The sequence below is a fragment of the Oncorhynchus nerka genome, linkage group LG18 (genome assembly GCF_034236695.1).
Source record: "Oncorhynchus nerka isolate Pitt River linkage group LG18, Oner_Uvic_2.0, whole genome shotgun sequence".
Lineage (NCBI taxonomy): Eukaryota > Metazoa > Chordata > Actinopteri > Salmoniformes > Salmonidae > Oncorhynchus > Oncorhynchus nerka.
In genome coordinates this window covers 2795183-2818878 of record NC_088413.1, presented here as the reverse complement: position 1 = coordinate 2818878, position 23696 = coordinate 2795183, and the positions used below count along the sequence as shown (strand labels likewise).

The 23696-nt window shown below is 45.0% G+C and overlaps 1 pseudogene; it reads left to right on the top strand.

The window, feature by feature from the left end:
* Window positions 1–15907, top strand: part of LOC135561699 (calcium/calmodulin-dependent protein kinase type II delta chain-like) — a 132915-nt pseudogene extending 117008 nt beyond the window's left edge.
* Window positions 15908–23696: the final 7789 nt, after the last annotated feature.

The window sequence follows — 23696 nt, the reverse complement described above, 5'->3', positions numbered from 1 at the left end:
AGAGTCACTGCTGCTATAGAAACAGATAATGATCCTAATAAACCCCAGGAAGAGTAGCTGCTGCTGTAGAAACAGATAATGATCCTAATAAACCCCAGGAAAAGTAGCTGCTGCTATAGAAACAGATAATGATCCTAATAAACCCCAGGAAGAGAAGCTGCTGCTATAGAAACAGATAATGATCCTAATAAACCCCAGGATGAGTAGCTGCTGCTATTAGAAACAGATAATGATCCTAATAAACCCCAGGAAGAGTAGCTGCTGCTATAGAAACAGATAATGATCCTAATAAACCCCAGGAAGAGTCACTGCTGCTATAGAAACAGATAATGATCGTAATAAACCCCAGGAAAAGTAGCTGCTGCTGTAGAAACAGATAATGATCGTAATAAACCCCAGGAAGAGTTGCTGCTGCTTTAGAAACAGATAATGATCCTAATAAACCCCAGGAAGAGTAGCTGCTGCTATAGAAACAGATAATGGGGATCCTAATAAACCCCAGGAAGAGTAGCTGCTGCTATAGAAACAGATAATGATCCTAATAAACCCCAGGAAGAGTAGCTGCTGCTATAGAAACAGATAATGATCCTAATAAACCCCAGGAAGAGTCACTGCTGCTATAGAAACAGATAATGATCCTAATAAACCCCAGGAAGAGTCACTGCTGCTATAGAAACAGATAATGATCCTAATAAAGCCCAGGAAGAGTAGCTGCTGCTTTAGAAACAGATAATGATCCTAATAAACCCCAGGAAGAGTAGCTGCTGCTATAGAAACAGATAATGATCCTAATAAACCCCAGGAAGAGAAGCTGCTGCTATAGAAACAGATAATGATCCTAATAAACCCCAGGAAGAGAAGCTGCTGCTATAGAAACAGATAATGATCCTAATAAACCCCAGGAAGAGAAGCTGTTGCTATAGAAACAGATAATGATCCTAATAAACCCCAGGAAGAGTAGCTGCTGCTATAGAAACAGATAATGATCCTAATAAACCCCAGGAAGAGAAGCTGCTGCTATAGAAACAGATAATGATCCTAATAAACCCCAGGAAGAGTAGCTGCTGCTATAGAAACAGATAATGATCCTAATAAACCCCAGGTAGAGTAGCTGCTGCTATAGAAACAGATAATGATCCTAATAAACCCCAGGAAGAGTAGCTGCTGCTATAGAAACAGATAATGATCCTAATAAACCCCAGGAAGAGTAGCTGCTGCTATAGAAACAGATAATGATCCTAATAAACCCCAGGAAGAGAAGCTGCTGCTATAGAAACAGATAATGATCATAATAAACCCCAGGAAGAGAAGCTGCTGCTATAGAAACAGATAATGATCCTAATAAACCCCAGGAAGAGTAGCTGCTGCTATAGAAACAGATAATGATCCTAATAAACCCCAGGAAGAGAAGCTGCTGCTTTAGAAACAGAAAATGATCCTAATAAACCCCAGGAAGAGTCACTGCTGCTATAGAAACAGATAATGATCCTAATAAACCCCAGGAAGAGTAGCTGCTGCTATAGAAACAGATAATGATCGTAATAAACCCCAGGAAGAGAAGCTGCTGCTATAGAAACAGATAATGATCGTAATAAACCCCAGGAAGAGAAGCTGCTGCTATAGAAACAGATAATGATCCTAATAAACCCCAGGAAGAGTAGCTGCTGCTATAGAAACAGATAATGATCCTAATAAACCCCAGGAAGAGTAGCTGCTGCTATAGAAACAGATAATGATTCTAATAAACCCCAGGAAGAGTAGCTGCTGCTATAGAAACAGATAATGATCCTAATAAACCCCAGGAAGAGTAGCTGCTGCTATAGAAACAGATAATGATCCTAATAAACCCCAGGAAGAGAAGCTGCTGCTATAGAAACAGATAATGATCCTGATAAACCCCAGGAAGAGTAGCTGCTGCTATAGAAACAGATAATGATCCTAATAAACCCCAGGAAGAGTAGCTGTTGCTATAGAAACAGATAATGATCCTAATAAACCCCAGGAAGAGTAGCTGCTGCTATAGAAACACATAATGATCCTAATAAACCCCAGGAAGAGTCACTGCTGCTATAGAAACAGATAATGATCCTAATAAACCCCAGGAAGAGTAGCTGCTGCTATAGAAACAGATAATGATCCTAATAAACCCCAGGAAGAGTCACTGCTGCTATAGAAACAGATAATGATCCTAATAAACCCCAGGAAGAGTAGCTGCTGCTGTAGAAACAGATAATGATCCTAATAAACCCCAGGAAAAGTAGCTGCTGCTATAGAAACAGATAATGATCCTAATAAACCCCAGGAAGAGAAGCTGCTGCTATAGAAACAGATAATGATCCTAATAAACCCCAGGATGAGTAGCTGCTGCTATTAGAAACAGATAATTATCCTAATAAACCCCAGGAAGAGTAGCTGCTGCTATAGAAACAGATAATGATCCTAATAAACCCCAGGAAGAGTCACTGCTGCTATAGAAACAGATAATGATCGTAATAAACCCCAGGAAAAGTAGCTGCTGCTGTAGAAACAGATAATGATCGTAATAAACCCCAGGAAGAGTAGCTGCTGCTATAGAAACAGATAATGATCCTAATAAACCCCAGGAAGAGTTGCTGCTGCTTTAGAAACAGATAATGATCCTAATAAACCCCAGGAAGAGAAGCTGCTGCTATAGAAACAGATAATGATCGTAATAAACCCCAGGAAGAGAAGCTGCTGCTATAGAAACAGATAATGATCCTAATAAACCCCAGGAAGAGTAGCTGCTGCTATAGAAACAGATAATGATCCTAATAAACCCCAGGAAGAGTAGCTGCTGCTATAGAAACAGATAATGATCCTAATAAACCCCAGGAAGAGTAGCTGCTGCTATAGAAACAGATAATGATCCTAATAAACCCCAGGAAGAGTAGCTGCTGCTATAGAAACAGATAATGATCCTAATAAACCCCAGGAAGAGAAGCTGCTGCTATAGAAACAGATAATGATCCTGATAAACCCCAGGAAGAGTAGCTGCTGCTATAGAAACAGATAATGATCCTAATAAACCCCAGGAAGAGTAGCTGCTGCTGTAGAAACAGATAATGATCCTAATAAACCCCAGGAAAAGTAGCTGCTGCTATAGAAACAGATAATGATCCTAATAAACCCCAGGAAGAGAAGCTGCTGCTATAGAAACAGATAATGATCCTAATAAACCCCAGGATGAGTAGCTGCTGCTATTAGAAACAGATAATGATCCTAATAAACCCCAGGAAGAGTAGCTGCTGCTATAGAAACAGATAATGATCCTAATAAACCCCAGGAAGAGTCACTGCTGCTATAGAAACAGATAATGATCGTAATAAACCCCAGGAAAAGTAGCTGCTGCTGTAGAAACAGATAATGATCGTAATAAACCCCAGGAAAAGAAGCTGCTGCTTTAGAAACAGATAATGATCCTAATAAACCCCAGGAAGAGTTGCTGCTGCTTTAGAAACAGATAATGATCCTAATATACCCCAGGAAGAGTAGCTGCTGCTATAGAAACAGATAATGGGGATCCTAATAAACCCCAGGAAGAGAAGCTGCTGCTATAGAAACAGATAATGGGGTTCCTAATAAACCCCAGGAAGAGTAGCTGCTGCTATAGAAACAGATAATGGGGTTCCTAATAAACCCCAGGAAGAGTAGCTGCTGCTATAGAAACAGATAATGGGGTTCCTAATAAACCCCAGGAAGAGTAGCTGCTGCTATAGAAACAGATAATGATCCTAATAAACCCCAGGAAGAGAAGCTGCTGCTATAGAAACAGATAATGATCCTAATAAACCCCAGGAAGAGAAGCTGTTGCTATAGAAACAGATAATGATCCTAATAAACCCCAGGAAGAGTAGCTGCTGCTATAGAAACAGATAATGATCCTAATAAACCCCAGGAAGAGAAGCTGCTGCTATAGAAACAGATAATGATCCTAATAAACCCCAGGAAGAGTAGCTGCTGCTATAGAAACAGATAATGATCCTAATAAACCCCAGGTAGAGTAGCTGCTGCTATAGAAACAGATAATGATCCTAATAAACCCCAGGAAGAGTCACTGCTGCTATAGAAACAGATAATGATCCTAATAAACTACCATTACACACTGAGTGTACAAAACATGCTCTTTCCATGACACAGACTGACCCTGTGAATCAATGTGAAAGCTATGATCCCTTATTGATGTCACTTGTTAAATCCACTTCAATCAGTGTAGATGAAGGGGAGGAGACAAGTTAAAGAAGGATTTTTAAGCCTTGAGACAATTGAAACACGGATTGTGTGTGAGCCATTCAGAGGATGAATGGGCATGACAAATGGGGTATGGTAGTAGGTGCCAAGGCGCACCGGTTTGAGTGTGTCAAGAACTGCAACGCTGCTGGGTTTTTCCACACTCAACAGTTTCCCGTGTGTATCAAGAATGGTCCACCCCCCAAAGGACATCTCCAGCCAACTTGACACAACTGTGCATTTCAGTCGACATGGGTCAGCATCACTGTGGAATTCTTTCGACACCTTGTAGAGTCCATGCCCCGACAAATTGAGGATGTTCTGAGGACAAAAGGGGGGTGCAACTCAATATCAGGAAGGTGTTCCTAATGTTTTGTACAATCAGTGTATATCATTCATTTAAAAGTTACAAAAAAAAATGTATGTGGAAATCGCAGATTGCCCCTTTATTAAAAAGGTGGATAGCTGACAAAACGCGATCTGATTCAAGTATTAGGCTGCGTTTACACAGGTAGCCCAAATCTGATACTCCGTGTACACAAGGCTATAGATCAATCTATACGTTCTGATACTCAGTGTACACCAGGCTATAGATCAATCTATACGTTCTTTCCCCCAGGAGTCTATAGAGAGCACCAACACCACCATCGAGGACGAGGATGTCAAAGGTAGAGACACTTGTCTGTCCCCTTCTCTCTCTATCTTTGTCTGGCTGTCGCCCTCTCTCTCCTTCCATCTGTCTTTCAAACCTCTCTTTTCACTCTGACCTTCAGCTACCTTCTCCTCTTCCTCCTCCTCCTCTTCCTCCTCCTTCTCCTCTTCCTCTTCTTCCTCCTGCTGATTGAGACTCCATATACATGTACATGATGTATTGATGTATTTATCATTAAACACACTGACCCGTTATCTTTTCTTTCTGTGAATGGAATTATTTTCTACATTTGAAATTCATGTTAACCCCCCACCCCCTACACACACACCTCCTCCTCTTCCTCCTCCTCATGTTAACCCCCCCCCCACCCCCTACACACACACCTCCTCCTCTTCCTCCTCCTCATGTTAACCCCCCACCCCCCACCCCCTACACACACACCTCCTCCTCTTCCTCCTCCTCATGTTAACCCCCCCCACCCCCTACACACACACCTCCTCCTCTTCCTCCTCCTCATGTTAACCCCCCACCCCCCACCCCCTACACACACACCTCCTCCTCTGCCTCCTCCTCATGTTAACCCCCCACCCCCACCCCCTACACACACCTCCTCCTCTTCCTCCTCCTCATGTTAACCCCCCACCCCCACCCCCTACACACACACCTCCTCCTCTTCCTCCTCCTCATGTTAACCCCCCACCCCCCACCCCTACACACACACCTCCTCCTCTTCCTCCTCCTCATGTTAACCCCCCACCCCCACCCCTACACACACACCTCCTCCTCTTCCTCCTCCTCATGTTACCCCCCACCCCCACCCCCCCTACACCTCTTCCTCTTCCTCCTCCTCATGTTAACCCCCCACCTCCCCCCACCCCTACACACACACCTCCTCCTCTTCCTCCTCCTCATGTTAACCCCCCCCACCTCCCCACCCCCTACACACACACCTCCTCCTCTTCCTCCTCCTCATGTTAATTCCCCCCACGTCCCCACCCCCACACACACCCTCCTCCTCTTCCTCCTCCTCATGTTAACCCCCCCCACCTCCCCACCCCTACACACACACCTCCTCCTCTTCCTCCTCCTCATGTTAACCCCCCCCACCCCCACCCCCTACACACACACCTCCTCCTCTTCCTCCTCCTCATGTTAACCCCCCCACCCCCCACCCCCTACACACACACCTCCTCCTCTTCCTCCTCCTCATATGTTAACCCCCCCACCCCCACCCCTACACACACACCTCCTCCTCTTCCTCATGTTAACCCCCCACCCCCCACCCCCTACACACACCTCCTCCTCTTCCTCCTCCTCATGTTAACCCCCCACCCCCACCCCCTACACACACACCTCCTCCTCTTCCTCTTCCTCATGTTAACCCCCCACCCCCCACCCCTACACACACACCTCCTCCTCTTCCTCCTCCTCATGTTAACCCCCCACCCCCCACCCCCTACACACACACCTCCTCCTCTTCCTCATGTTAACCCCCCACCCCCCACCCCCTACACACACACCTCCTCCTCTTCCTCCTCCTCATGTTAACCCCCCACCCCCCACCCCCTACACACACACCTCCTCCTCTTCCTCTTCCTCATGTTAACCCCCCCACCCCCCACCCCCTACACACACACCTCCTCCTCTTCCTCCTCCTCATGTTAACCCCCCTACCCCCCACCCCCTACACACACACGTCCTCCTCTTCCTCCTCCTCATGTTAACCCCCACCCCCCACCCCCTACACACACACCTGCCCTCTCTGCCAGTCCTCTGTTTCGGGAACTTGGTGGGTAGTGTGTGGAGCTCTAAGGGTCGTTCCACTCAGTCCTCTGAGCCCAGGCAGACTCCCTCCTCTTCAGGACAGAGTAAGTCCCCTGGCTATGCCTCCCCCCCGTACCCCAGCCAGTGTCCCACTGGGTCTCTCCTCAACTACTCTGGAGAAACCAGTCCCCCTGTCCACTGTCTCCTGTGTCTCCCCTCAACCACTCCGGAAAAACCTGTCCTCCTGTCCACTGTCTCCTGTGTCTCTCCTCAACCACTCCGGAGAAACCTGTCCCCCTGTCCACTGTCTCCTGGGTCTCCCCTCAACCACTCCGGAGAAACCTGTCCCCCTGTCCACTGTCTCCTGGGTCTCCCCTCAACCACTCCGGAGAAACCAGTCCCCCTGTCCACTGTCTCCTGGGTCTCTCCTCAACCACTCCGGAGAAACCTGTCCCCCTGTCCACTGTCTCCTGTGTCTCCCCTCAACCACTCCGGAGAAACCTGTCCCCCTGTCCACTGTCTCCTGTGTCTCCCCTCAACCACTGCGGAGAAACCTGTCCCCCTGTCCACTGTCTCCTGGGTCTCTCCTCAACCACTCCGGAGAAACCTGTCCCCCTGTCCACTGTCTCCTGTGTCTCCCCTCAACCACTCCGGAGAAACCTGTCCCCCTGTCCACTGTCTCCTGTGTCTCCCCTCAACCACTGCGGAGAAACCTGTCCCCCTGTCCACTGTCTCCTGGGTCTCTCCTCAACCACTTTGGAGAAACCTGTTTCCTGGGTCTCTCCTCAACCACTATGGAGAAACCTGTTTCCTGGGTCTCTCCTCAACCACTCTGGAGAAACCTGTTCACTGTCTCCTGGGTCTCTCCTGAACCACTCTGGAGAAACCTGTCCCCTGCCTCTCCTGAACCACTCTGGAGAAACCTGTCCCCTGCCTCTCCTGAACCACTCTGGAGAAACCTGTCCACTGTCCACTAGCTCTCATCAACCACTCTGGAGAAACCTGTCCACTGTCTCCCGGGTCTCTCCTCAACCACTCAGGAGAAACCTGTCCACTGTCTCCTGGGTCTCTCCTCAACCACTCTGGAGAAACCTGTCCACTGTCTCCTGGGTCTCTCCTCAACCACTCTGGAGAAACCTGTCCCCTGCCTCTCCTCAACCACTCTGGAGAAACCTGTCCACTGTCTCCTGGGTCTCTCCTCAACCACTCTGGAGAAACCTGTCCATTGTCTCCTGGGTCTCTCCTCAACCACTCAGGAGAAACCTGTCCACTGTCTCTCCTCAACCACTCTGGAGAAACCTGTCCACTGTCTCCATGGTGTCTCCTCAACCACTATGGAGAAATCTGTCTCCTGTCCTCTGTCTCCTGGGTCTCCCCTCAACCACTGGTGAACCTGTCTCCTGGGTCTCCCCTCAACCACTGGTGAACCTGTCCCCTGGGTCTCCCCTCAACCACTGGTGAACCTGTCCCCTGGGTCTCTCCTCAACCACTGGTGAACCTGTCCCCTGGGTCTCCCCTCAACCACTGGTGAACCTGTCCCCTGGGTCTCTCCTCAACCACTGGTGAACCTGTCCCCTGGGTCTCTCCTCAACCACTGGTGAACCTGTCTCCTGGGTCTCCCCTCAACCACTGGTGAACCTGTCCCCTGGGTCTCCCCTCAACCACTGGTGAACCTGTCCCCTGGTGAACCTGTCCCCTGGGTCTCCCCTCAACCACTGGTGAACCTGTCTCTTGGGTCTCCCCTCAACCATTCTGGAGAAACCTGTCCCCTGTCCACTCTGTACTGGGTGTCCCTTCTACTCCCTCCTCATCAGGCCAGAGTAAGTCCCCTTTTGTTGGGGTAGAGGTCATGACTATATCCCCACCTCTACCTCCCGTCCCCTCTCTTTAGCCATTCTGGATAAACCTGTTCCTGTTCCTAGTCTCTGTCCCCCTCTACTTCCTCATCAGTCCAGAGTAAGTCCCCTTCTAATGGGGTGGAAACCCTGGCCATGTCTCCTGTACTCCCTGAGCCTCCACTCAACCACTCTGGAGAAACCTGTCTCCTGTCCCTCTGTCATTTCCTCTGTCTCTGTCCCCCTTTCTGTGTCCCCCTGTCTCTGTCCCCCTGTCCCCCTGTCTCTGTGTCCCTGTCCCCATCTCTGTCCTCCTTTCTGTGTCCCCCTGTCTCCTGTCCCTCTTTATCCTGTCCCCATGTCTCATTTCCCCCTGTCTCTGTCCCCCTTTCTGTGTCCCCCCGTCTCTGTCCCCCTGTCTCTGTGTCCCTGTCCCCATCTCTGTCCTCCTTTCTGTGTCCCCCTGTCTCCTGTCCCCATGTCTCATTTCCCCCTGTCTCTGTCCCCCTTTCTGTGTCCCCCTGTCCCCGTCTCTGTCCCCCTGTCTCTGTCCCCCTGTCCATAAACACACACAGTATTTCTGACTGAGCGACTGAGTCAAATGCCGCATTTCCAGGCTGACTACATTCCAGACGCCTGCAGATCTCACAACACCTGGATGGATATTTAACATATCAGCTAACCACACCACATGATATAGTAATCTGATCTATTAACTAACCACATCACATGATGTAGTAATCTGATCTATTAACTAACCACATCACATGATGTAGTAATCTGATCTATTAACTAACCACACCACATTACATTAGTAATCTGATCTATTAACTAACCACATCACATGATGTAGTAATCTGATCTATTAACTAACCACACCACATGATGTAGTGATCTGATCTATTAACTAACCACATCACATGATGTAGTAATCTGATCTATTAACTAACCACACCACATGATGTAGTAATCTGATCTATTAACTAACCACATCACATGATGTAGTAATCTGATCTATTAACTAACCACATCACATGATGTAGTAATCTGATCTATTAACTAACCACATCACATGATGTAGTAATCTGATCTATTAACTAACCACATCACATGATGTAGTAATCTGATCTATTAACTAACCACATCACATGATGTAGTAATCTGATCTATTAACTAACCACATCACAAGGTGTAGTAATCTGATCTATTAACTAACCACATCACATGATGTAGTAATCTGATCTATTAACTAACCACACCACATTACATTAGTAATCTGATCTATTAGCTAACCACATCACATGATGTAGTAATCTGATCTATTAGCTAACCACATCACATGATGTAGTAATCTGATCTATTAGCTAACCACATCACATGATGTAGTAATCTGATCTATTAACTAACCACATCACATGATGTAGTGATCTGATCTATTAACTAACCACACCACATTACATTAGTAATCTGATCTATTAACTAACCACATCACATGATGTAGTGATCTGATCTATTAACTAACCACATCACATGATGTAGTAATCTGATCTATTAACTAACCACATCACATTACATTAGTAATCTGATCTATTAACTAACCACATCACATGATGTAGTAATCTGATCTATTAACTAACCACACCACATTACATTAGTAATCTGATCTATTAACTAACCACATCACATGATGTAGTAATCTGATCTATTAACTAACCACATCACATGATGTAGTAATCTGATCTATTAACTAACCACATCACATGATGTAGTAATCTGATCTATTAACTAACCACATCACATGATGTAGTAATCTGATCTATTAACTAACCACACCACATTACATTAGTAATCTGATCTATTAACTAACCACATCACATGATGTAGTAATCTGATACCCGACTGCGCAGTTGATGACGTGGCCCGCAACCATTGGTTGACGCAATGCAACGTCTGCAATGTAGTCGGATTAGGGTTCCAAGGCCCTTTGGGTTCTGCTGTAAAGTAGTCCACTATGTTGGAACAGGACCAGCAGCCATGATTTAATGTATGTCAGATTGGGTTATGTTGGACTAATGTTGTCCTAAGGTCGTGGTGAGATTGTGGTGAGGTTGTGGTGAGGTTGTGGTCATGTTGTGGTCATGTTGTGTTTGTGTGTTTCCAGCTCGGAAGCAGGAAATCATCAAAGTCACAGAGCAGCTGATCGAATCCATCAACAACGGAGACTTCGAGGCCTACGCGTGAGTCCTGCTCTGTCTGTGTGTGTTTATGGCTAGCACTACGGGTGAGTCCTGCTCTGTCTGTGTGTGTTTAGGGCTAGGATGTGTGTGTGTTTAGGGCTAGCACTACGTGTGAGTCCTGCTCTGTCTGTGTGTGTTTAGGGCTAGCACTACGCGTGAGTCCTGCTCTGTCTGTGTGTTTAGGGCTAGCACTACGCGTGAGTCCTGCAATGTCTGTGTGTGTTTAGGGCTAGCACTACGTGTGAGTCCTGCTCTGTCTGTGTGTTTAGGGTTAGCACTACGCGTGAGTCCTGCTCTGTCTGTGTGTTTAGGGCTAGCACTACGCGTGAGTCCTGCTCTGTCTGTGTGTGTTTAGGGCTAGCACTACGCGTGAGTCCTGCTCTGTCTGTGTGTTTAGGGCTAGCACTACGCGTGAGTCCTGCTCTGTCTGTGTGTGTTTAGGGCTAGGATGTGTGTGTGTTTAGGGCTAGCACTACGTGTGAGTCCTGCTCTGTCTGTGTGTGTTTAGGGCTAGCACTACGCGTGAGTCCTGCTCTGTCTGTGTGTGTTTAGAACTAGTAGTTCACTATATAGGGAATAGGGCTCTGGTCACAAGTAGTTCACTATATAGGGAATAGGGCTCTGGTCACTAGTAGTTCACTATATAGGGAATAGGGCTCTGTTCACTAGTAGGTCACTATATAGGCAATAGGGCTCTGGTCACAAGTAGTTCACTATATAGGGAATAGGGCTCTGGTCACTAGTAGTTCACTATATAGGGAATAGGGCTCTGGTCACTAGTAGTTCACTATATAGGGAATATGGATCTGGTCACTAGTAGTTCACTATATAGGGAATAGGGCCCTGGTCACTAGTAGTTCACTATATAGGGAATAGGGATCTGGTCACTAGTAGTTCACTATATAGGGAATAGGGCTCTGGTCACTAGTAGTTCACTATATAGGGAATAGGGCTCTGGTCACTAGTAGTTCACTATATAGGGAATAGGGATCTGGTCACTAGTAGTTCACTATATAGGGAATAGGGCTCTGGTCACTAGTAGTTCACTATATAGGGAATAGAGCCCTGGTCACTAGTAGTTCACTATATAGGGAATAGGACTCTGGTCACTAGTAGTTCACTATATAGGGAATAGGGATCTGGTCACTAGTAGTTCACTATATAGGGAATAGGGCTCTGGTCACTAGTAGTGCACTATATAGGGATTAGGGCTCTGGTCTAAAGTAGTGTACTATATAGGGAATAGGTTTCTGGTATATAGTAGTTAACTATATAGGGAATAGGGCCCTGGTCTATAGTAGTTCACTATATAGGGAATAGGGCTCTGGTCTATAGTAGTACCACTATATAGGGAATAGGGCTCTCGTCTATAGTAGTGCACTATATAGGGATTAGGGCCCTGGTCTATAGTAGTTCACTATATAGGGAATAGGGCTCTGGTCTATAGTAGTGCACTATATAGGGATTAGGGCTCTCATCTAAAGTAGTGTACTATATAGGGAATAGGGCTCTGGTCTATAGTAGTTAACTATATAGGGAATAGGGCTCTGGTCTATAGTAGTTAACTATATAGGGAATAGGGATCTGGTCACTAGTAGTTCACTATATAGGGTATAGGGCTCTGGTCACTAGGAGTTCACTATATAGGGAATAGGGATCTGGTCTATAGTAGTTCACTATATAGGGAATAGGGCTCTGGTCTATAGTAGTTCACTATATAGGGAATAGGGCTCTGGTCTATAGTAGTACCACTATATAGGGAATAGGGCTCTGGTCACTAGGAGTTCACTATATAGGGAATAGGGCTCTCGTCACTAGTAGTTCACTATATAGGGAAAAGGGCCCTGGTCACTAGTAGTTAATTATATAGGGATTAGGGCTCTGGTCTATAGTAGTTAACTATATAGGGAATAGGGCCCTGGTCTATAGTAGTACCACTGTATATGGAATAGGGCTCTGGTCACTAGCAGTGCACTATATAGGGAATAGGGCCCTGGTCACTAGTAGTTCACTATATAGGGAATAGGGCTCTGGTCACTAGTACACTATATAGGGAATAGGGTCCTGGTCTATAGTAGTTCACTATATAGGGAATAGGGCCCTGGTCTATAGTAGTGCACTCTATAGGGAATAGGGCTCTGGTCTATAGTAGTACCACTCTATAGGGAATAGTAGGGGCGGCAGTGTAGCCTAGTGGTTAGAGCGTTGGACTAGTAACCGGAAGGTTGCGAGTTCAAACCCCCGAGCTGACAAGTGGGTTAACTGCCCCTGAACAGGCAGTTAACCCACTGTTCCCAGGCCATCATTGAAAATAAGAATTTGTTCTTAACTGACTTGCCTGGTTAAATAAAGCTAAATTTTTTTTTTTTTTTTAAATAAAATAGGGATCTGGTCACTAGTACACTATATAGGGAATAGGGTGCCATATGGGACTCAGGCTGTGTTTGTTTCCAACAGGAAGCTCTGTGATCCTGGTCTGACGTCGTTTGAACCAGAAGCACTGGGGAACCTGGTAGAGGGACATGACTTCCATCGCTTCTACTTCGACAACGGTAACATATCCATCAGTCAAGTCATTTAGAAGATACAGTTATTGATTAGTAGAGGTATTGATTAGTAGAGGTATTGATTAGTAGAGTTATTGATTAGTAGAGGTATTGATTAGTAGAGGTATTGATTAGTAGAGGTATTGATTAGTAGAGGTATTGATTCGTAGAGTTATTGATTAGTAGAGGTATTGATTAGTAGAGGTATTGATTAGTAGAGTTATTGATTAGTAGAGGTATTGATTAGTAGAGGTATTGATTAGTAGAGGTATTGATTAGTAGAGGTATTGATTAGTAGAGGTATTGATTAGTAGAGGTATTGATTAGTAGAGTTATTGATTAGTAGAGGTATTGATTAGTAGAGGTATTGATTAGTAGAGGTATTGATTAGTAGAGGTATTGATTAGTAGAGGTATTGATTAGTAGAGGTATTGATTAGTAGAGGTATTGATTAGTAGAGTTATTGATTAGTAGAGGTATTGATTAGTAGAGGTATTGATTAGTAGAGGTATTGAGCGACTATTTATTAGTGTAGGTTTTGATCAGCTATTGATTAGTATAGGTATGATCAGCTATTGATTAGTAGAGGTATTGATCAGCTATTGATTAGTAGGGGGTATTGATCAGCTATTGTTTAGTAGAGGTATGATCAGCTTTTGATTGGTATAGATATTGATCAGCTATTAATTAGAGGTATTGATCAGCTATTGAGTAGTATGTATTGATTAGTAGGTATTGATTAGCAATTCATAAGTAGATGTGTTGATCAGCTATGCATTAGTAGAGGTATTGATTAGCTATTCACTAATAGAGGTATTGGAAGTAGAGGTATTGATTAGCTATTGATTAATAGAGTTATTGATTAGCTATTGATTAATAGAAGTATTGATTCGCTATTCATTAGTAGACGTATTGATTAGTAGAGGTATCAATTTGCTATTGATTACTATAGGTATTGATTAGCTATTTATTCATCGGGGTATTCATTAGTAGAGGTAATGATTCGAATTTGTATTGATTAGCAGATTTATCGATTAGTAGAGGTATTGATCAGCTATGGATTAGTAGATGTATTGATTGGTAGAATTTATGAATCAGATATTGATTTGTAGTTATTGATTAGCTATTGATGAATAGTTATTTCCGTTTGTGTCTGTTTCTGAGAACTACAACTCCCACTAGCTAACTAAGGCCTGTCTGTCTCTCTCTCCATCTCCCTCGCCCTCCCCTTCTCTTTCCAGCCCTGTCTAAAGGTAGCAAGCCAGTGCACACCATCCTCCTCAACCCTCATGTCCATCTGATAGGTAGGAAATCAGCCATTTCTAATTATTCTAACAATAATATTATGATATATGTGCCATTTAGCAGACGCTTTTATCAAAAGCAACTACGATGAATGTGTGCATATATTTTCCATATGGGTGGCCCTGGGAATTGAACCCACTCTCCTGGTATTGCAAGCACCATGATTTACCAACTGAACATTATGTTGATTTTTCTGGGCTATGTTTTATGTAATCTTGTTTCTGGTTGGTATTCAAATATACACTGTATGTACATATCAATTCCAGCCAGAAACTAGACCAGATTCAAATGTCCCATTCCAAATTGTCCTGAAGCATTTAAGTGAACATTGGAATGGGAATTCCAGTGTACTTCCTGGATTGAATCAAGATGGACGCCAATCCCCTGGTACTTATGGTGCGGCAGGGTAGCCTAGTGGTTAGAGTGTTGGACTAGTAACCGGAAGGTACAAATCTGTCGTTCTGCCCCTGAACAGGCAGTTAACCCACTGTTTCCTAGACCAGTTAACCCACTGTTCCTAGACCAGTTAACCCCACTGTTCCTAGACCAGTTAACCCACTGTTCCTAGACCAGTTAACCCCACTGTTCCTAGACCAGTTAACCCACTGTTCCTAGACCAGTTAACCCCACTGTTCCTAGACCAGTTAACCCCACTGTTCCTAGACCAGTTAACCCCACTGTTCCTAGACCAGTTAACCCACTGTTCCTAGACCAGTTAACCCACTGTTCCTAGACCAGTTAACCCCACTGTTCCTATACCAGTTAACCCCACTGTTCCTAGACCAGTTAACCCCACTGTTCCTAGACCAGTTAACCCCACTGTTCCTAGACCAGTTAACCCCACTGTTCCTAGACCAGTTAACCCACTGTTCCTAGACCAGTTAACCCCACTGTTCCTAGACCAGTTAACCCCACTGTTCCTAGACCAGTTAACCCCACTGTTCCTAGACCAGTTAACCCCACTGTTCCTAGACCAGTTAACCCACTGTTCCTAGACCAGTTAACCCACTGTTCCTAGGCCGTCATTAAAAATAAGAATTTGTTCTTAACTGACTTGCCTAGTTAAATAAAGGTTAAAAATGATGTACAATGTGTTTTACGATGTTGACGTGAAACAAGGAGAGGTGAACTAATGAGAAGGTCTATCTAGCGGAGAACGCTGCGTGCATCGCCTACATCCGCCTGAGCCAGTACATGGACGCGGGGGGGATGCCTCGCACCATGCAGTCTGAGGAGACCCGCGTCTGGCATCGCAGAGAGGGAAAGTGGCAGAACATACACTTCCACCGCTCGGGCTCGCCCAGCGTACCATCCCAGTAAGAAACATACGTTAATCAATGAATTAATGTATTAATTATAGTGATTATGAATGAACCGATATCAGAACATACACTTCCACCACTCTGTAGTGTCCAGTGTAGACTACCTTCTCAGTCTGTAGTGTCCAGTCTAGACTACCTTCTCAGTCTCTAGTGTCCAGTGTAGACTACCTTCCCAGTCTGTAGTGTCCAGTGTAGACTACCTATCCCAGTCTGTAGTGTCCAGTCTAGACTACCATCTCAGTCTGTAGTGTCCAGTCTAGACTACCTTCTCAGTCTGTAGTGTCCAGTGTAGACTACCTATCCCAGTCTGTAGTGTCCAGTCTAGACTACCATCTCAGTCTGTAGTGTCCAGTCTAGACTACCTTCTCAGTCTGTAGTGTCCAGTCTAGACTACCTTCTCAGTCTGTAGTGTCCAGTCTAGACTACCTTCTCAGTCTCTAGTGTCCAGTGTAGACTACCTTCCCAGAAAGTTGTCTAGTGGTGCAATAACTAATCTCCACCACAGGAGGGCACCACGTCCATGCTTACCATGCTACTGTAATGGTTAGTGTAATGTTTCCTCATCCTGGTACTGGGGACATTGTAGTTGTTGCCCTAGCATTAACACACCTGATTTAACTAATCAACTCATCAAGCCTTTGATTATTTCAGGTGTGTAGTGTTACGGTAACAACTACGATGTTCACCTCTTGGGGTTCCCAGGACCAGGATGAAAGAAACACTGGGTTAGAGTCAACTCTACCTCTCCCACTAGTCTAAAACAACCTCTACCTCTCCCACTAGTCTAAAACAACCTCTACCTCTCCCACTAGTCTAAAACAACCTCTACCTCTCCCACTAGTCTAAAACAACCTCTACCTCTCCCACTAGTCTAAAACAACCTCTACCTCTCCCACTAGTCTAAAACAACCTCTACCTCTCCCACTAGTCTAAAACAACCTCTACCTCTCCCACTAGTCTAAAACAACCTCTACCTCTCCCACTAGTCTAAAACAACCTCTACCTCTCCCACTAGTCTAAAACAACCTCTACCGGCGGACCCTGACTACACGGATATCGCTCTGTTTCTGGGTTGAATCTCATTTCCTTTTTCCCCCTGTGTGTGTGTGTGTGTGTGTGGTGTGTGTGTGTGTGTGTGTGTGTCTGTGTCTCTGTGTGTGTGTGTGTCTGTGTCTCTGTGTGTGTGTGTGTGTGTGTGTGTGTGTGTGTGTGTGTGTGTGTGTGTGTGTGTGTGTGTGTGTGTGTGTGTGTCTCTGTGTGTGTGTCTCTGTGTGTGTGTGTGTGTGTGTGTGTGTGTGTGTCTCTGTGTGTGTGTGTGTCTGTGTCTCTGTGTGTGTGTGTGTGTGTGTGTGTGTGTGTGTGTGTGTGTGTGTGTGTGTGTGTGTCTCTGTGTGTGTGTGTGTGTGTGTGTGTGTGTGTGTCTGTGTCTCTGTGTGTGTGTGTGTCTCTGTGTGTGTGTGTGTGTGTGTGTGTGTGTGTGTGTGTGTGTGTGTGTGTGTGTGTGTGTGTGTCTCTGTGTGTGTGTCTCTGTGTGTGTGTGTGTGTGTGTGTGTGTGTGTGTGTGTGTCTCTGTGTGTGTGTCTCTGTGTGTGTGTGTGTGTGTGTGTGTCTCCTTCTCTGTGTGTGTATTTTACAGTTAATGGAATATCAAGCTTCAGTCTAAACTCCCAAGACAGGCAACAATCAACAAGCCAACCCGTGTTCTCCATTTAACCTCTAACCCCTGACCCCTCTGTATGGACATGACATCACACAGGAAAAGGAAATCAACCCTAAAAGGTCGTCAGGTCATCCTAACCACCTAGAGTGCGTCCCTAAATGGCACCCTATTCCCTACATTGGGCTCTGGTCTAAAGTAGTGCACTACATAGGGAATAGGGTTCTGGTCTAAAGTAGTGCACTATATAAGGAATAGGGCTCTGGTCTAAAGTAGTGCACTATATAGGGAATAGGGCTCTGGTCTAAAGTAGTGCACTATATAGGGAATAGGGCTCTGGTCTAAAGTAGTGCACTATATAGGGAATAGGGCTCTGGTCTAAAGTAGTGCACTATATAGGGAATAGGGCTCTGGTCTAAAGTAGTGCACTATATAGGGAATAGGGCTCTGGTCTAAAGTAGTGCACTATTTAGGGAATAGGGCTCTGGTCTAAAGTAGTGCACTATATAGGGAATAGGGCTCTGGTCTAAAGTAGTGCACTATATAATGAATAGGGCTCTGGTCTAAAGTAGTGCACTACATAGGGAATAGGGTTTCGTTTGGGCCCCCCACCTAGAGCAGCCTGCAGCAGACCGTGGCCGTTATCCACTGGAGCATATTACCTGACATTTGGTTATCTGGTTTTTGAACTGTTTTTGGTGCATTTTAAACGTATAGAGCTGTTTAAACATCTACTGCTGTCACTCCTCCCATTTTGAACTTGTATTGGTATGTGTGTTTTACGTGTTGCAATACGAAATATTTAAAGAATGTTAAAATCGAGCTTGCTTTTGTTCTTGGTGAAATGTATATATATCTTGTGATTGTTGATAAAAAAATAAAAAAAATAAAAAAAATAAACATTAAATTGCTACATCATAGGAGTTTTAAGACTTTTCGTTAAAATTCTGTATGTAAGTTTATGTTTGCGTTGAGCTAGGTGCTAATGTTTGGTTGAGCTAGGTGCTAATGTTTGGTTGAGCTAGGTGCTAATGTTTGCGTTGAGCTAGGTGATAATGTTTGGTTGAGCTAGGTGCTAATGTTTGGTTGAGCTAGGTGCTAATGTTTGGTTGAGCTAGGTGCTAATGTTTGGTTGAGCTAGTTGCTAATGTTTGGTTGAGCTAGTTGCTAATGTTTGCGTTGAGCTAGTTGCTAATGTTTTGTTGAGCTAGGTGCTAATGTTTGGTTGAGCTAGGTGCTAATGTTTGGTTGAGCTAGGTGCTAATGTTTGGTTGAGCTAGGTGCTAATGTTTGGTTGAGCTAGTTGCTAATGTTTGGTTGAGCTAGTTGCTAATGTTTGGTTGAGCTAGGTGCTAATGTTTTGTTGAGCTAGGTGCTAGTGTTTTGTTGAGCTAGGTGCTAATGTTTGCGTTGAGCTAGGTGCTAATGTTTGGTTGAGCTAGGTGCTAATGTTTGCGTTGAGCTAGGTGCTAATGTTTGGTTGAGCTAGGTGCTAATGTTTGGTTGAGCTAGGTGCTAATGTTTGGTTGAGCTAGGTGCTAATGTTTGGTTGAGCTAGTTGCTAATGTTTGGTTGAGCTAGTTGCTAATGTTTGGTTGAGCTAGGTGCTAATGTTTTGTTGAGCTAGGTGCTAGTGTTTTGTTGAGCTAGGTGCTAATGTTTGCGTTGAGCTAGGTGCTAATGTTTGGTTGAGCTAGGTGCTAATGTTTGCGTTGAGCTAGGTGCTAATGTTTGGTTGAGCTAGTTGCTAATGTTTGCGTTGAGCTAGTTGCTAGTGTTTTGTTGAGCTAGGGGCTAATGTTTGCGTTGAGCTAGGTGCTAATGTTTGGTTGAGCTAGGTGCTAATGTTTGGTTGAGCTAGGTGCTAATGTTTGGTTGAGCTAGGTGCTAATGTTTGGTTGAGCTAGGTGCTAATGTTTGGTTGAGCTAGTTGCTAATGTTTTGTTGAGCTAGGTGCTAATGTTTTGTTGAGCTAGGTGCTAATGTTTTGTTGAGCTAGGTGCTAATGTTTTGTTGAGCTAGGTGCTAGTGTTTTGTTGAGCTAGGTGCTAATGTTTTGTTGAGCTAGGTGCTAATGTTTGCTTTGGGCTACTTGCTAATGTTTTGTTGAGCTAGGTGCTAATGTTTTGTTGAGCTAGGTGCTAATGTTTGCTTTGAGCTACTTGCTAATGTTTGGTTGAGCTAGGTGCTAATGTTTGGTTGAGCTAGTTGCTAATGTTTGGTTGAGCTAGTTGCTAATGTTTGGTTGAGCTAGTTGCTAATGCTTTGTGGAGCTAGGTGCTAATGTTTGGTTGAGCTAGGAGCTAATGTTTGGTTGAGCTAGTTGCTAATGTTTTGTAGTGCTAGATGCTAATTTTTGGTTGAGCTCGTTGTTCATGTTTGAGTAATTGGGTTTGGACATTATGTACTCCTTATTTAACTCATAGAATTGGAAAATTCCCAGGTTTTCCAGAAATCCTGGTTGGAAGAGTCCCAGAATCAGGAGAAAACAAGCAGGAAATCCGGAACCCTTCAACCAGGATTCCTGGGAAACCTGGACATTTTGGGAACGTTACCAGAATTTTGCAAACCAACGCCCAACCCTGGCTCCGGTCACTAGGAGTTCACTATATAGGGAATAGGGCCCTGGTCACTAGTAGTGCACTATATAGGGAATAGTCCTCTGGTTACTAGTAGTTCACTATATAGGGAATAGGGCTCTGGTCACTAGTAGTTCACTATATAGGGAATAGGGCCCTGGTTACTAGTAGTTCACTATATAGGGAATAGGGCTCTGGTCACTAGTAGTTCACTATATAGGGAATAGGGCCCTGGTCACTAGGAGTTCACTATATAGGAATAGGGCCCTGGTCACTAGTAGTTCACTATATAGGGAATAGGGCTCTGGTCTAAAGTAGTGCACTATATAGGGCCCTGGTCTAAAGTAGTCCACTATATAGGGAATAGGGTGCTAGTCGGGATGTAACCAGTGAGATGTGTTTGTTTGCCTTCATAACAGATGGCCTCATTATGCCATTATGAGAAATAAAGACCACATTGGTAGGTATGCATGGGGGGCAGGGTTATCGGGAGTATGAATATATTATAATAATGAGAATATTTTGTTTATATGTGTGAATCACTGAGATGTTTGTTGATAATGCTGTTGAACATCGGTCCTTCCTGTTCTCTTCAACCAGTTATCTTGTCTGTCCTTCCTGTTCTCTTCAACCAGTCCTCTTGTCTGTCCTTCCTGTTGTCTTCAACCAGTCCTCATGTCTGTCCTTCCTGTTCTCTTCAACCAGTCCTCTTGTCTGTCCTTCCTGTTCTCTTCAACCAGTCCTCTTGTATGTCCTTCCTGTTCTCTTCAACCAGTCCTCTTGTCTGTCCTTCCTGTTCTCTTCAACCAGTCCTCATGTCTGTCCTTCCTGTTCTCTTCAACCAGTCCTCTTGTCTGTCCTTCCTGTTCTCTTCAACAAGTCCTCATGTCTGTCCTTCCTGTTGTCTTCAACCAGTCCTCATGTCTGTCCTTCCTGTTCTCTTCAACCAGTCCTCATGTCTGTCCTTCCTGTTCTCTTCAACCAGTCTTCATGTCTGTCCTTCCTGTTCTCTTCAACCAGTCCTCATGTCTGTCCTTCCTGTTCTCTTCAACCAGTCCTCATGTCTGTCCTTCCTGTTGTCTTCAACCAGTCCTCATGTCTGTCCTTCCTGTTCTCTTCAACCAGTCCTCATGTCTGTCCTTCCTGTTCTCTTCAACCAGTCCTCATGTCTGTCCTTCCTGTTCTCTTCAACCAGTCCTCATGTCTGTCCTTCCTGTTGCCTTCAACCAGTCCTCATGTCTGTCCTTCCTGTTGTCTTCAACCAGTTATCTTGTCTGTCCTTCCTGTTCTCTTCAACCAGTTTCATTAGCCCCGTTTATACTTGGTTCTAACATGCGTCCACATTCTGATTGTGCCCACATCTTCAGACATGCAGGTCTACACATGGTATTAAAATGTGTATCTTATTCGTCCACTGTGTTTGCATTGTGACCAGATATCCTGTTCCCTCCCTGTAGGCTATTTATTTGACAGATATTCTTTCAAAATAACATTTTATTTATTATTTTTAAGGTGTACACAATAAAGATGCATTGTGGTCAGACAGGCATTGTGATCTTCCCGGTAGTCAGACAGAGAAGCCATTTTTAATCATCATTATCCATCTAATGTCATTGACAGGTGGCACCATTGAAGTATGGCATCAATGTCTTAAAATTAAGAAATAAATATTATTTTGAAAGAATATCTACCTGCTGTACCCAACACACACGCACACACACTTGGAGAGGCTGGATAAGCTATCTGTCAGTGATCACTAGACTACAGACAGGAGGGAGAGGATCTGTCAGTGATCACTAGACTACAGACAGGAGGGGAGAGGATCTGTCAGTGATCACTAGACTACAGACAGGAGGGGAGAGGATCTGTCAGTGATCACTAGACTACAGACAGGAGGAGGGAGGATTTGTCAGTGATCACTAGACTACAGACAGGAGGATCTGTCAGTGATCACTAGACTACAGACAGGAGGAGAGGATCTGTCAGTGATCACTAGACTACAGACAGGAGGGGAGAGGATCTGTCAGTGATCACTAGACTACAGACAGGAGGGAGAGGATCTGTCAGTGATCACTAGACTACAGACAGGAGGAGGGAGGATTTGTCAGTGATCACTAGACTACAGACAGGAGGATCTGTCAGTGATCACTAGACTACAGACAGGAGGGGAGAGGATCTGTCAGTGATCACTAGACTACAGACAGGAGGGGAGAGGATCTGTCAGTGATCACTAGACTACAGACAGGAGGATCTGTCAGTGATCACTAGACTACAGACAGGAGGATCTGTCAGTGATCACTAGACTACAGACAGGAGGGGAGAGGATCTGTCAGTGATCACTAGACTACAGACAGGAGGATCTGTCAGTGATCACTAGACTACAGACAGGAGGATCTGTCAGTGATCACTAGACTACAGACAGGAGGGGAGAGGATCTGTCAGTGATCACTAGACTACAGACAGGAGGATCTGTCAGTGATCACTAGACTACATGGACTTGTTGGAAAGGTGGCATCCTATGATCGTGCCACGTTGAAAGTCACTGAGCTCTTCAGGAAGGCCATTCATCTGCCAATGTTTGTCTATGGAGATTGCATGGCTGTGTGCTCTATTTTATACACCTGTCAGCAACGGGTGTGGCTGAAATAGCCGAAACCACTAATATATACTTTTTGTATATATAGTGTATGTGACCCCGTTCACCTTGAGAAACGCAATGAGGTGTGCAGCGTTGTAGGATCCAAATGATGGCCTAAGTCCTACCACACCATCTCCATAGATATCTTCATATGCGCAGCTGTTCCCCCCCGCCCCCCACGTTGTGCCGATGAGGTTCCGCCTACGGCAACCAAGTTCTGTCCAGGTTGAAGCCCACTTCAGTACCAAGCACCAGAACGCTCTAAAAAAATATATATTTTGGGTTAGTTATTTTTTACAGTATAGTTCCAGTGTAATATTATGAAGTATCACGTGCATTAATAGTAACAGTTATACAGTATATAGTGCTGTACCCTGAACATACTCCACCTGCAGTTGTTTCACCCGGTCGTTGTTTCTCTCAAAAGGCACCAGGTAAATGAGTTTCATAGATACCTGCTGCCTCTTCTAAAGGCAGGGTGATTGTTTGGTAGGCTGATGGATACCACATTGGGAAAAAGGGTGTCATCGTTCTCCTCAATGGCCTGCTTTATTTAAGACAGCCAAATGGCATTCCTGACCCTCACCTTTTTTCCCCACCACTGTCCACTCCTGCTGATTGGTCAACACACGACCACGCCCACCACCGTGGGGTCTTCTGTTCATTCCCCACCACCGCCCACTCCTGCTGATTGGTCAACACACGACCACGCCCACCACCGTTGGGGTCTTCTGTTCATTCCCCACCACTGCCCACTCCTGCTGATTGGTCAACACACGACCACGCCCACCACCGTGGGGTCTTCTGTTCATTCCCCACCTCTGTCCACTCCTGCTGATTGGTCAACACACGACCACGCCCACCACCGTTGGGGTCTTCTGTTCATTCCCCACCACTGTCCACTCCTGCTGAT